This window comes from Haliotis rufescens, unplaced genomic scaffold (genome assembly GCF_023055435.1).
Source record: "Haliotis rufescens isolate VD_foot unplaced genomic scaffold, xgHalRufe1.0.p SCAF_8, whole genome shotgun sequence".
Taxonomy (NCBI): Eukaryota; Metazoa; Mollusca; class Gastropoda; order Lepetellida; family Haliotidae; genus Haliotis; species Haliotis rufescens.
The window spans coordinates 15,967,957-15,983,759 of record NW_025964372.1 but is presented as its reverse complement, the minus strand read 5'-3'; positions in this window follow the sequence as shown (position 1 = coordinate 15,983,759).

Genomic DNA, 15,803 nt, shown 5'->3' with positions numbered 1-15,803 from the left:
GAGTCGGCGAGTAGCTGCATATTTAAACGGCTGCAGAGATAAACTTTGTGGTTGCATGATTAGAAAACATATTCCGCGAACAATGTCACACAACAATATGAATATTTCCTTTTTATTACAACATGTTTGAATCGTTATCTTTCGTGTAGTTGTCCAATTTTCGATCACGACCGTTGATAATACCTAATTTCGTTTATCCGACATACTCGTTAATCCGACATAATCATATGCAACCAACAATGTCAGATTAACGGGACTTGACTGCATGTTATTTTCTGTAAATCTAAAATGCATGTAAATATGTATATGTGCACCTCTTATGCATCTGTTAGCGGCCTGAGTGTAATACATTTCAATGAAAGTCAGCCACAGCAGAAATATGTTCCATGTACATTGTCACAATCGTTTTTGATATTTTTTTCCAAAACAACAGGGTAGATATTGACCTCATAATTATCACACTCAACATCCATACGTTAAACACAGGAGGACGACAGATAGATTACAAGTGTTTCATCACATGATCCACGTGTCCTTATGAATCACACTGTTATCAATAGTGATGTGAGTTACTGGTGTACTTTGTAGCATCAAGTGACTTGTATACATTGTACAATACGTGGGATTGATGCACCACCCGATTAGAGGTAGACATCGAGCGGTCGGTTCACAAATGGTGTGGTGTCAGCTTTGAAACAAAACCAGGCACTATATAATGTTTATTCGCAATTAATTGGTTGTTTTATCAAATGCGTATAACCAAGATGATGTACTGCTGGTATGTGCAGAACGGAATTCAATTGTGATGTATTTATGCCACGTGTTAATTTAGGTCTTCAAACCGTTCAGAATGACTTGATGTCTATCTTTAATCGACGGAGTGTAAGATCCTATCCTAAACCCATATTGATACAATTGATGACAAAACCTTTTTGAATTTTGTTAAAAAAATGAATGAACTCACTGTCCACTGTCTACACAGTATCTACACACAACATAGGGCGATGGGGTAGCCTTGTGGTAAAAGCGTTCGCTCGCTGAAGACCCGGGTTCGATTCCTCACATGGGTACAATGTGTGAAGCCATGGAATCTGGAACAGACAATCCAGTGATTGACATCATGAACATCGATCCACGCAATTGGAATACGATGACATGCATCATCCAAGTCAGCGAGCCTGACCACCCGATCCCGTTAGTCGCCTCTTACAACAAGCATAGTCGCCTTTCAAGACAAGCATGGTTTGCTGAAGACCTATTCTACCCCGGATCTTCACGGGTCTTATGTTTAAGGAGTGGATTTACGTTAGCGATAAGATGTTTTGCGAAGATGGGCCACACGATTATATGAAATCAATCGTTGTTCTCCAAAATCCCCCAACGGTTTCACAAGAGCGTATGTTACAATCATTTTTGGGGGCTGGCGATAGTGACAGGTTAAACTGACTTATTCAGTGAGTGGGTTAATAAATGAGTATGGGTTTACGCCGCTTTGAGCAATATTAAAGGAATATCAAGGCTGGGGACACCACAAATGGGCTTCACACATTGTGGCCATGTGGAGCATCGAACTCAGGTCTTCAGAGTGACGAGGCACTTATGCAGTGTGTTGAAGAGACTTATCATAACTTTTAACAGTGATTTTAGATCTTTAACTTTTGATGCTCCTGAAAGAAGATTTTTTTTTTTATGACTTTTTAAAAAAACATGTTTATCCTTGTTCAGTGTTGTATATTTACTTTTTATCCCGGGGACCTTGATCTCACAATGCTGGTTCAGGGCGCCACGAAATATCAAAGAGCCTTGTCCGTAAATATGGGGATGTATTTAAAGCCTTGGGAAGTAGAGATGTGTTTTATGACACACGTAATTGTGTGCTCCTGCTCGGCGATTCCCATACACGAACCGAGGGTAACTGTATGTCCTCCTTAACATGATCTGATCTGATCTGATCTGAATATTCTGCTTCCCCCCTCTCTATTCTACAGTACTGCACTCCTCTGTACCGTACTGTACTGTACTTTAAAAAATAATGAGAGAGTCGTCTCATCCAATCTAGCCTACTCCTGACTCGTGAAGTCTACCCTTCTCCGGTCTACTCTATTTTCTTATATTCTACTTTATTCAATATTGTCTTGTCTAAGCCATTAATTTTGCTATGGTTTGACCCTGAAATGAGTGAGTTAGTATTGTTTTACGCCGCTTTGAGCAATATTCCAGCAATATCAAGGCGGGGGACACCACAAATCGGCTTCACACATTGTACCCATGTGGGAAATCGAACCCGGGTCTTCAGCGTGACGAGCGAACGCTTCAACCACAAGACTACCCCGTCACCCCTTACCCTGAATTCCTTAAATAATCGACACTTGATAAGTCAAACAAGTAGCTGATATCATAACCTACGAGGGGTTGCAAAAACCTTCTAAACCTAACAAAATAGCATGTATAGTACACCTTTAAAAGTTTGCATGTATTAAGTACACTACTGTCCATGCTTACATGCTTGACTTTAACCAAATGCACAACCAGGCTGCATATTTCCGAAGGCATTAAATTTACCGAACATTCTCACATTTAGACCACAAAAACGTTTAGTTGTAAAGCACAATCGTAAACACCTAAACGTGTCAAAATTATCGGACACCGTAAGTGTTTAGGTTTGTGTTTAGGATCCATACACATGTTTAGTGTAGCCAATACAGTAGTCATCCCTTATGAGAGAGCTGAGAAGAGTCCGAAGAATGAACATGACAAAGGTTTCAGCAGCTGCGTTCTGAGTGACTCCTGATCAGATACGTTCCTTGGTCATCATCTCTCGTGAGAATTTACGTCGTTTTACGTCAAAACTGATTCTGTTCAGCAAAATGTAACCATTCACGAGTCTGGAGTTCACCACTATCGGCCCGAGACTAAACAACAACTGTCAAGGAACTAGATGCGTCTAATGTCTTCCCCGAAGAAGGCAAAGTTTGTTTCGTCAGCTGGCAAGATGGTTGCCTTGGTTTCCTGGAATGCTACTGCTCGAGTTGCTCCCGAAAGGTCGGACCTTTAAAGGCCATTTTTTTATGCTAATCTGCGCGAGAATATCAATTGAAGGGTTAAGTCGAAAATACATTGAAGGTGTGATGTTCCCCAAGGACAACGTACCCCTGCAAGTCTGTTGTCGCCATAGTTGCAATGCAGGCTGTGACGTTGAAGTCATTAAACATTTACCAGGACTGTCTGGCAAGCATTTTGCAAATGACGATGATGTCATTTCTGCTATGCGGGACGTTTAACACCATCCGGTTGGTTGGTTTGTTGTTTAACGCCGTACTCACCAATATTCCAGCTATATGACGGCGGTCTGTAAATAATCGAATCTGGACCAGACAATCCAGTGATTAATATCATGAGCATCGATCCACGCAATTGGGATCGATGCATCAACCATGTCAGCGAGCCTGACCACCCGAACCCGTTAGTCTCCTTTTACGACAAGCATGGGGTGCTGAAGACCTATTCTACCCCGGATCTTCACGGGTCAACACCGTCCGGAGGAAGCCGTCAACACAAATGGGATCCAGGTACCACAGCATCGTCAGCAAAATTGTTTCGACCACGGAGGGAATTATGTTGGATAACGACCAGCAACCAACTCCATCAACGCAGTTTATCATAATTAGGCCCTGAACGCTTCAGCCTCCCCGTCCAACGCGACCATGATCCGCGGGTAAGAATAGGTTTTCAGCAACCCATGCTTGACGTAAGGGGGGACTAACGGGATCAGGTGGTCAGACTCGCTGACTTGGTTGAAGCATGTCATCGTGTCCCAATTGCCTAGATCGATGCTCATGATGTCAATCTCTGATGGTCTGGTCCAGACTCGATTATTTACAGACCTCCGTCATATAGCTGGAACATTGCTAATTGCAGCGTTAACACCAAGCAAACGACTAGCATAGATTGCCGTGGACCTGTAAATATATGCAGGAATCCCCCACAGCCCAGTAGCACTTACATAAATTATACATACGCTTCTACATGAGCTCGCGACATAAGAGCCTATGGTAAACCGTGGTCGGGGAATTCCTGACATTCTTGTTACAAGTCCATCCAATGAATTTACGAAATAAAATACGGAAAGTTTTACGCTGTTTTATCTTGCATCGAAATCAGCAAACGAAGGGGGACCATTTCAAAGGTCCGGTTAGTTGTGACATCGCTGTTGCACCACACAGGATTTACTCCATCGCATTCATTGGATAGAATGTCAATCCTTAAGTGGTCGCCGTTATTGAGAAGTGGCTAATGTTATCGACTGGTATCGACTTGTGCGATGTGTATCACTTGTCATGCATGCGCCAGACAAGCAGAGTCCTGTGGCGCCAGCCTTGTCTGGGGCACAGCCGAGCATACCGTAAAACGTCGAGAATAAAACACCGTATTACATCATTTATACGAATGTTCTATAATGTTTCTTGTTGTGTGGCCTCGGGCATTATTATTCTTACAATCAGACACGTGGTTGCATGTGGTCCCTTGTACAGCGCACAGGCCACAAACAGGTGAAGTTAAGCAGAGTTAGTAGCGGAGAGTACAAAGGTTGATTGATAAGTTCTAAGCCTCACTTGGAAGAAATTGGGTAATAGTGAATTTTGTTGACATTACTTAACGTCATAGAGGTGTATCCAAAAAAAAGCTAAATCAACTGTGTAACTTATGTTGCTGTGACAGTCAGTTAAATAAGCAGGGATCTGTGACCTTTGAAAAATGGACTAATTTGAGAAACGGGCAGTGGTCAAGTACTCGCAGAAAAAGGGCGTTACACCAACAGTCATCCATGAACGGTTCCATCCTGACAGCACTGTTAGCAGTCAGCGTGCTCATCGACGTCGGATGGAGCCGAACGCTGAAGCGTCAGTTGTTCAACGTTCTGCATTCGGTGGCGGGAGCGTAATAAGTGACTGGGTGAGTGAGGTTTCACGCCTCTTTTAGCAATATTCCCGCAATATCACGACGGGGGACACCACAAATGGGCTTCACACATTGTACACATGTGGGGAATCGAAACCGGGTCTTCTGCATGACGCGCGAACGCTTTAACCACTAGGCTACTCACCGCCCCTGGGAGCGTAACGGTTTGGTAAGGCAGGTCTTTCCTATAATTACTATCTTCAGTTAGAATTCTGATATTAATCCTTTATGGCTTAAGAATATTATTAAGTCTTTACTAACAGACCAATGTAGACAAAAATGGCATTCGGATATATCATGGTCATCAAAAGGTAAAATATATTCAATACTTCATGATAATTTATGTTAAATGGTTTATCGGTTTGCGAGACAGATGGCGGAGGGAAATATTGAAATTTAGGACTTCTTGTGATTTCTTACAAGTTGAAACAGGCAAGATGGCAGTAAATCGAACGTAGCGATAGGATTTGTGTAAGCAAATTGACTTGGGCGATGAAAACCACTTATGCTGCGAATAGCGGCCCAAAACGAATAAAATTCAGTTCAGTTCAGACGATGTTCCAGCTGCGACAGGACTTGGTTCAGATCTGGATGCACACTCCACAAGCATTCCTAAGCCATCTTCTGGCGTCAATCAGGTGCCGCTGTCACGCGTCACTGCTAATGGGACCCGTGAAGATTCGGAGTAGAATAGGTCTTAAGCAACCCATGCTTGCCGTAAAAGGCGACTATGCTTGTCGTAAGAGGCGACTAACGGGATCGGGTGGTCAGGCTCGCTGACTTGGTTGATGCACGTCATCGTATCCCAAATGCGTTGATCGATCATGATGTCAATCACTGGATTGTCTGGTCCAGACTCCATTATTTACAGACCGCCGACATATAGCTTGAATATTGCTGTATGCGGCGTTAAACAGCAACCAAACAAACAAATCACTGCTAATGGTTGTCATACCCGATACTGTCCAGTGAACTGACAATTAACCCCACACCACTTTCAGCATGATATTTAGGAAGAACATGTGTTGACACCGTCATGATGAATTGATGTACATGGACATCAATCTTTTGTTTTGATGCAATATCTTTCTTTGTTTGCGTTTATTTAGTATTTCAGTGATGTACGGGGATGTATTCTTTTTCGCTTATATATACTATATTTGTGAGAGGAAAAACTCACTACCGCAGAGATCATGAGAGAGATGGGTTAAAAGCGATGTCGGCCTTTTGTGGGAGAAAAATCAAGGTGTAACACATTTAGATATTTGCTTCTTTGGGTAGGGGACAGGCAAACCACTGATCATGATCATGATTAATCTGAGATTCGAACCTGTGTCAAACGGATCCTGGCGCCTAAGGGATGAATGAATCCGAACCTGTTCCTTCGATTTGACGAGGGAGCGCTATAACAACCATGCTATCCCTCCGCCCCCGACAACTGAAGAAATATTAGGGTAAGTTTAACCTTCTTGCAATGTTATACAACCAACTTTTTACATGTCTCAGGCAGCTGCGGAATTGGTGCATTTTGCTATTCAAGAAGTCCCAGTGTTTTAGTCCTTGGGTATGTGAAACACAGAATGACTTATCTAAGGATCTATATCTTTGTGTTATCTGATTATTTAAAGCCTTGTGTTTGAGAAACAGAGTGGACGGATATAAGTTGGTCGTTTTCAGCTAAGTGTTTGTGAGACAAAGAGAATTGTTCATTTTCAATCAGGAACTTCATTGTATCATTATTTTCATAGGGAACAATTTGAAAAAAAGTTTGTTATGACCCGAACTAGCTGACAATTTCACTCGAGGTTTAAACTAAGTCAGCGAGCCTGACCACGTGATCCCGTAAGTCGTCACTTGCGACAAACACCGCGCTATTTTACGGCAAGCATGGGTTGTTGAAGACCTATTCTACCCCGGATCTTTACGGGTGACGTCATACCAGTTTTAAAGGTCACTTGATGAGATAATCATGTTGTTTGACAAGAAAAGACATATATCGTCTAATAATTAGAATTTGACGTACGTACAATAGTGATGAGAAACAAGAATTTTGTGACCCGTGAAGATCCGGGGTAGAATAGGTCTTTAGCAACCCATGCTTGCCGTAAAAGGCGACTGTGCTTGTCGTAAAAGGCCACTAACGGGATCGGGTGGTCAGGCACGTTTACTTGGTTGAAGCATGTCATCGATCCAAATTACGTGGATCGATGCTCATGATATCAATCACTGGATTGTCTGATCCAGACGCGATTATTTACAGACCGCCGTCATTTAGCTGGAATATTTCTGAGTGCGGCGTTAAACAACAAACAAACACACAAACAAACAAATCTTACACAAATCGAAATGTGTCTTGCCGCTTTTCAATCCTTTCCCATAATCTTTCCCACAAACACTGTTAAACTCTCCACTACCAGCTCTGAAAACATTGACCGTAAGTTGTTGATTAAAAACTACAGTCACTGACATCAACACTAATAGTAAAGCGGTTTTTGAATATAGATATTTGTGATTTTTTTTTTTTTTTTGCATTATGTTATATTATAAATATAAAAAAATACCTTTGGGTTAACAAACAGAAAGTACTCTTTTCATCAGGGCTATGTTGTGTTCAAAACGGGCAAGTTAAATTCAGGTGTTTGATATATGTGCTCTGGTTGGTTCAATATGAACTGAATACTGACAATACTGGGGCGGTCGGGTAGCCTAGTGGTAAAAGCGTTGAACTTCGCTCGTCACGCCGAAGACCCGGGTTCGATTCCCGACATGGGTACAATGTGTGAAGCCCATTTCTGGTATCCCCCGCCGTGATATTGCTGGAATATTGCTTAAAGCGGCGTAAAACCATACTCACTCACTCACTCACTGACTGACAATACTTGTCCCGGGAGATGCATGTCAGAACGTGAGTCTCCCAACAGCAGAGTGCACGTGCGAAAGACATATTTCACTTCACGTGTATCATGTGAAGGCGACTCATACAGTTTCCTTCCAGTATTGTTTGTTTGTTGGTTGTTTTACGCCGCACTATTCCAGCTATATGACGGCGGTCTTTAAATAATCGAGTCTGGACCAGACAATCCAGTGATTGATATCATGAGCATCGACTCACGCAATTTGGATCGATGACATGCTTCAACCAAGTCAGCGAATCTGACCACCCGATCCCGTAGCATAGTCGCCTTTTGCGGCAAGCATAGGTTGCCTCCTTACAGTGAAGCATGGACGTTTTGAATATTTTTAAATACTGTTATTAAATAAATGCTGTTTAAACATGTAAGTGCCAAGGTTATACATGTGTTAGCCGTGCCTCGGACTTCAATGAACCATTATGTAAGGTCTTCTGGCCCATATAACATACAACACAAAGGTACGTACACAAGACGTTTACTTGACAAAGACAATAACGAGACTCGTTACAATCGAAATCGGATCACGCGTCATAGTCCATGATTCCACGTGCAGCCACACCCTACTGTTGGGGACCGTTGCGTTCGGGCGAAGCTGTCCAGTACCGGGAACAACCTCACATCCCTCCCCTCTCAAGAAAGGTCTGGCACGACTTGATCAACACTTACGACGACTGTTTCTCTCGATGAACGATCGGATGACTTGACTTGCAGGAACTCACCATAACACTTGGATATCACAAATCCAGACTTGAAATGCTGTTTCTTGAACTTATGTCCTAATATTTTCACAGCAACACGATCACCAACATTAAACATCCTTGAAACTCTTTCAGATGTCTGTTCTTGACGATGTAATTTAGCTAATGTATGAGATTCGACACACTTATCCCATAACTCTACACAGCCATCCATTTCCTCCCCCACAGAAGAAAAATCGTCTGACACTAACTGGTGAATCAAACTGTTACGACCAAGCATAACAAAATACGGAGCAAAACCAGTGGTGCGATTTATCAACGAATTATGTGCTAATACAATTTCTGGCAAAACTCTGTCCCATGTTTTCTCACACTCTGCTGTTTTCACTAACGAAGTTTTTAATGTTCTGTGAGCTCTTTCGACTGGATTAGCTTGTGGTCTAGCAACTGGAGTATAACTACATCTAATTCCCCAATTGGAGGTAAACATACTGAACTCTTTTGATGTAAAGACAGAACCATTATCCATATGTAAATGCTGGGCGGACCAAATATGGAAAACAGACGTTCCAACACTGTTGCAGCACTAGATGATGTCGCCGTACGAACTGGAAAGGCGAAAAACATCCTACTCAGATCATCTAAACATGTAAACACATACACATAACCACAAGACGAACGTGGAAGTGGGCCAACAAAATCGCAATGAAGAACCTCCCAAGGACGCGAAGAAGTAACCGTAACACCTAAAGGAGATCTAGGTATAGCATGTGGACCCTCTATACACACAGTACATTTCTCCACTAGTCACAGCAAGTACAGGCAATTCACTTCCATCTTCAACAGGCATACGACTCAAAACATCACTTAGAATGTTTTCATTCCCTGGAATATAATCAATGTCAAATGAGTATTCAGAAAGTTCTAAACTCCATCTGGCGAATTTCTCAGATTTTGATGTCAAAATGTATGTCGGTGGCTTATGATCAGTTCTCAACCGAAAAATCTTCCCGAACACATAGGGTCGAAATTTTCTAACAGCCCAAATTATCGCCAGTGCTTCTCGGTGAATAGTGGAATAATTTCGTTCAGTTTTTGAAAGTTTCTTTGAAGCATAACTGATGGGATGGCCATCTTGCAAAAGTACTCCCGCTAAACCTGTCTTACTAGCATCAGTTTGTATAACGAATTGCGACGCCTCTGCACTGAAATCAGGAGGTTTCAAAACAGGGTTAGACGTCAAGATCAACTTGAGCCTTTCAAAAGATTCCTGATGTGGCGACTGCCAACAGTAGACACGCTTTTCAACAATACGACTGAGAGGCATAATAAGATCTGAAAAAATTGGAATAAACCTCTGAAAGTACGTTGCAAGACCTACCAACGAACGAACCTCTTACGAAGTCGGAACCGGAAACTGCATGATTGCTTCTTAACCTTTCTTACCCGGACTAACACCTGAAGCAGAAACCTCATAACCAAGATATTGAACACTTTTCATGAAGAAGAAACATTTGTCTGACTTCAAAGTAACACCAGTGGATGCAATTTTTTTCAAATACCTGTCGCAAAGTATTCAAATGCTCATCAGCTGTAGGGGAATGGGCCAACACATCGTCCACCACCAATACATGATCACGATTTAAGCCACCTGGTACTACATGCATCTATAAGCTTTGTGTACACTGCCATCAGTAACCAGATTTCTAAAGTCGGCTGACTTTTCCTTTGGCTTCAACACTATCTCCTCAAACCTACACATAAAATCCAATCCTAGCAACAAATGGTCATCACGAACATCCAACACATGGAATCTACAATCATAGATATCACCACTAATCTGTATAGTTGTATCGAACACACCGATAACGCACAAAGAACCAGACAGATCAGTCAATTTAGATTTTGTCTGTTCTAGACAAACACCTTTTGGAAAAGCTCTCTTAAGCAAAGACACGCTTATGCACGAGACGCTCGCTCCACTATCTATGACTGCAGTGAAAGACTCGCTACCAAGACGGATTTTGGTGGTTGGTGAATTTTGAGGATTTTGGGAAAAGTTACAGTTGGTATCTGAAGAAACACAGTGTACCGGGGATTTATCTGGCCAATTAGTCGCAATATGTCCATATTTTCGACAGTTATAACACCGAACATTTCTGTACCTTGACTTATCACTTGACTCTTAATCACGACCATCAGCTGCCGCTGATTTTGAAAAAGTATATCTGCTGTGACTATTTGATGAACCTAAATCTCGTTTGTTTTTGTAACACTGTCGCTCTTTATGACCTGGCTTCTTGCAATAATTACACTTGATAAACACAGACTTATCAGTGTCCTCACACAGAGAACCCGCAAGACGTCTAGCTATGTCTACTAGAGCATCAAATTTTGGAGATTTATATTGCTGACAAATAGCAATGTTCAGTTGTTCTCTCAATTTCTTACTAGACAAGCCATCAAAAAATCTTTGAGCACAAAGTTCACTTTTGTTTGATTTTGCGAATGAGGGGTACGCTTCATCAACCTTGATCTGAAGAAGGTGGGCAAAATCATCAATAGATTTATGGGTTTTTTGACATGTCTCTGAACTCCCTAGTAGCAGTTTGAGTACGCTCTTGGGCCTTATCAAGTTCTTTAATCAAAGCATTTTTCAGAGTTGCATAATCAGCTTTGTTATCGTCAGGGATATCGTTAAATACCCGTGAGCAAAACCCTGCAGGAAGTACTAAAGCTAAACCACATAACTTCTTCTCAGAGTTCCAATTAAGGCCCCAAGCTTTCACTTCATACACATTTTCAATAAAGTTCGCAAAAGTTGACTGTTTTGGATCAAACAAATGAATTCGGAAGTGCTTGATATCACCAGAATGTTCTTGATGTGTACCACCTTCGGCCATGATGAATGGATTAGTATTCTTGCTCAAATGTTCAAAGTCAATCACAAAGTAGACAAAAACGTTCAACCACAAGGTCAAAATGGCAAAATGGAACAAACTCACGTTACAGTTCGATGAAGAGCACATTCCTTGAATTTCTCCTTTAAGTAGCACTTTCTTCAAAGTTCTTTCATGAGTTCACGCTTCAACACCGCTGCCACCATTGTAAGGTCTTCTGGCCCATATAACATACAACACAAAGGTACGTACACAATACGTTTACTTGACAAAGACAATAACGAGACTCGTTACAATCGAAACCGGATCACGCGTCATAGTCCATGATTCCACGTGCAGCCACACCCTACTGTTGGGGACCGTTGCGTTCGGGCGAAGCTGTCCAGTACCGGGAACAACCTCACAATTACAAGGACAGCGAAACCGTTCCTTGTGCGCTGGCCTTCGCTTCCTGGGGCGTACATAAAATAGCCACGATCAGCGTTAGCAGTAGCAGTTCGCGTCGATAAAGCGGGTGCATGCAACTGTGAAAGTAGAAATGCTATTTGTTGATGCAGGTGTGAGTGCATGAGTAAGGATGATTTTACGCCGCAGTTAGCAATATACCAACACTGTCACGACGGTGACACCAGGAATGGGCAACATTCTGGGAAAGTTTGATTTGTTTGTTTGTTATTTCCCGCTATATGAAGGCGGTCTGTAAATAATCGAGTCTGGACCAGACAATCCAGTGATTGATATCATGAGCATCGATCCAGGCAAAATGGATACGATGATATGCATCAACCAAGTCAGCGAGCCTGACCACCCGATCCCGTAGCATAGTCGCCTTTTGCGGCAAGCATGGGTTGCCTCCTTACAATAAAGCATGGAGGTTTTGAATATTTTGTGTATTGGAGACTTTGAGTAAATTGGTCATTGGTGTATTGGAGACTTTGAATACATTGATCATTGGTGTATTGGTGACTTTGAATAAATTGATCATTGATGTATTGGAGAATTTGAATAAATTGATCATTGGTGTATTGGAGACTTTGAATACATTGATCATTGATGCATTGGTGACTTTGAATACATTGATCATTGGTGTATTGGAGACTTTGAATACGTTGATCATTGATGTATTGGAGACTTTGAATAAATTGATCATTGGTGTATTGGTGACTTTGAATACATTGATCATTCGTGCATTGGTGACTTTGAATACATTGATCATTGGTGTATTGGAGACTTTGAACAAATTGATCATTGATGTATTGGTGACTTTGAATACATTGATCATTCGTGCATTGGTGACTTTGAATACATTGATCATTGGTGTATTGGTGACTTTGAATAAATTGATCATTGGTGTATTGGTGACTTTGAATACATTGATCATTCGTGCATTGGTGACTTTGAATACATTGATCATTGGTGTATTGGTGACTTTGAATAAATTGATCATTGGTGTATAGGTGACTTTGAATACATTGATCATTCGTGCATTGGTGACTTTGAATACATTGATCATTGGTGTATTGGTGACTTTGAATACATTGATCATTGGTGTATTGTTGACTTTGAATACGTTGATCATTGGTGTATTGGAGACTTTGAATACATTAATCATTGGTGTATTGGTGACTTTGAATACATTGATCATTCGTGCATTGGTGACTTTGAATACATTGATCATTGGTGTATTGGTGACTTTGAATAAATTGATCATTGGTGTATTGGTGACTTTGAATACATTGATCATTCGTGCATTGGTGACTTTGAATACATTGATCATTGGTGTATTGGTGACTTTGAATAAATTGATCATTGGTGTATTGGTGACTTTGAATACATTGATCGTTCGTGCATTGGTGACTTTGAGTAAATTGATCATTGGTGTATTGGTGACTTTGAATAAATTGATCATTGATGTATTGGTGACTTTGAATAAATTGATCATTGGTGTATTGGTGACTTTGAATACATTGATCATTGGTGTATTGGTGACTTTGAATACGTTGATCATTGGTGTATTGGAGTTTTTGAATAAATTGATCATTGGTGTATTGGAGACTTTGAATAAATTGATCATTGGTGTATTGGAGACTTTGGATAAATTGATCATTGGTGTATTGGGCACTTTGAATGAATTGATCATTGGTGTATTTTGGAATTTGAATAAATTGATCCATATGTATTGCAGACTTTGAGTAAATTGATCATTGGTGTATTGGGGACTTTGAATAAATTGATCCTTTATGTATTGCAGACTTTGAATACATTGATCATTGGTGTATTGGAGACTTTGAATACATTGATGATTGATGTATTGGGGACTTTGAATAAATTGATCATTGGTGTATTGGTGACTTTGAATACATTGATAATTGGTGTATTGGTGACTTTGAATACATTGATCATTGGTGACTTTGAATACATTGATCATTGGTGTATTGGAGACTTTGCATAAATTGATCATTGGTTTATTGGTGACTTTGAATAAATTGATCATTGGTGTATTGGAGACTTTGAATACATTGATCATTGGTGTATTGGTGACTTTGAATAAATTGATCATTGGTGTATTGGAGACTTTGAATAAATTGATCATTGGTGTATTGGAGACTTTGAATAAATTGATCATTGGTGTATTGGAGACTTTAAATAAATTGATCATTGGTGTATTGTTGACTTTGAATACATTGATCATTCGTGCATTGGTGACTTTGAATACATTGATCATTGGTGTATTGGTGACTTTGAATAAATTGATCATTGATGTATTGGTGACTTTGAATAAATTGATCATTCGTGCATTGGTGACTTTGAATACATTGATCATTGGTGTATTGGTGACTTTGAATAAATTGATCATTGGTGTATTGGAGACTTTGAATAAATTGATCATTGGTGTATTGGTGACTTTGAATACATTGATCATTGGTGACTTTGAATACATTGATCATTGGTGTATTGGTGACTTTGAATAAATTGATCATTGGTGTATTGGTGACTTTGAATAAATTGATCATTGGTGTATTGGAGACTTTGAATAAATTGATCATTCGTGCATTGGTGACTTTGAATACATTGATCATTGGTGTATTGGTGACTTTGAATAAATTGATCATTCGTGCATTGGTGACTTTGAATACATTGATCATTGGTGTATTGGTGACTTTGAATAAATTGATCATTGGTGTATTGGAGACTTTGAATAAATTGATCATTGGTGTATTGGTGACTTTGAATACATTGATCATTGGTGACTTTGAATACATTGATCATTGGTGTATTGGTGACTTTGAATGAATTGATCATTGGTGTATTGGTGACTTTGAATACGTTGATCATTGGTGTATTGGTGCCTTGAATAAATTGATCATTGGTGTATTGGAGACTTTGAATAAATTGATCATTGGTGTATTGGAGACTTTGAATAAATTGATCATTGGTGTATTGGGCACTTTGAATGAATTGATCATTGGTGTATTTGGGAATTTGAATAAATTGACCCATATGTATTGCAGACTTTGAATAAATTGATCATTGGTGTATTGGGGACTTTGAATAAATTTACCTTTGATGTGTTGGAGACTTTGAATAAATTTACCTTTGATGTGTTGGAGACTTTGAATAAATTTACCTTTGATGTGTTGGAGATTTTGAATAAATTGACCATTGGTGAATTGGAGACTTTGAATAAATTGATCATTGATGTATTTTTTACTTTGAATAAATTTACCTTTGATGTGTTGGAGACTTTGAATAAATTGACCTTTGATGTGTTGGAGATTTTGAATAAATTGACCATTGGTGAATTGGAGACTTTGAATAAATTGATCATTGATGTATTTTTTTACTTTGAATACATTTACCTTTGATGTGTTGGGGACTTACAGGTAAACCTACGACAGCACTACTCCTTTTGTGGATAGTGTATGTAAAGATACGATGAAACTATCAATCTCCTTCTGTGGATAATTAGAGCAAGTCTACATGTACGACGGTACCTTCTTCGAAATGGGGTTTAACATCACGTCCAAGATTATTGCACTTACATAGCGACGTGCATGCACGTGTGTGTGTGTGGCTGTTTGTACTAGTCCAGACTAGTGCTAGCCCAATGAGAAACTATGCCGCAGTTTAACATGTACACTCAGACAAAGAAAACTGACTCCGAACCGATCAGTCCTTGTTTTAGCCCCTTAATGCCGAGCGCCAGGCAGGGTAACAACAAGTACCATCTTTTAACGTCTTTTGGTATGACGCGGATGGGGATCGAACTCCGGACCTTCCGTTGTCCGGACGGACGATTTACCCCTCGAACTTCAATCACTGTTCTGGGAATA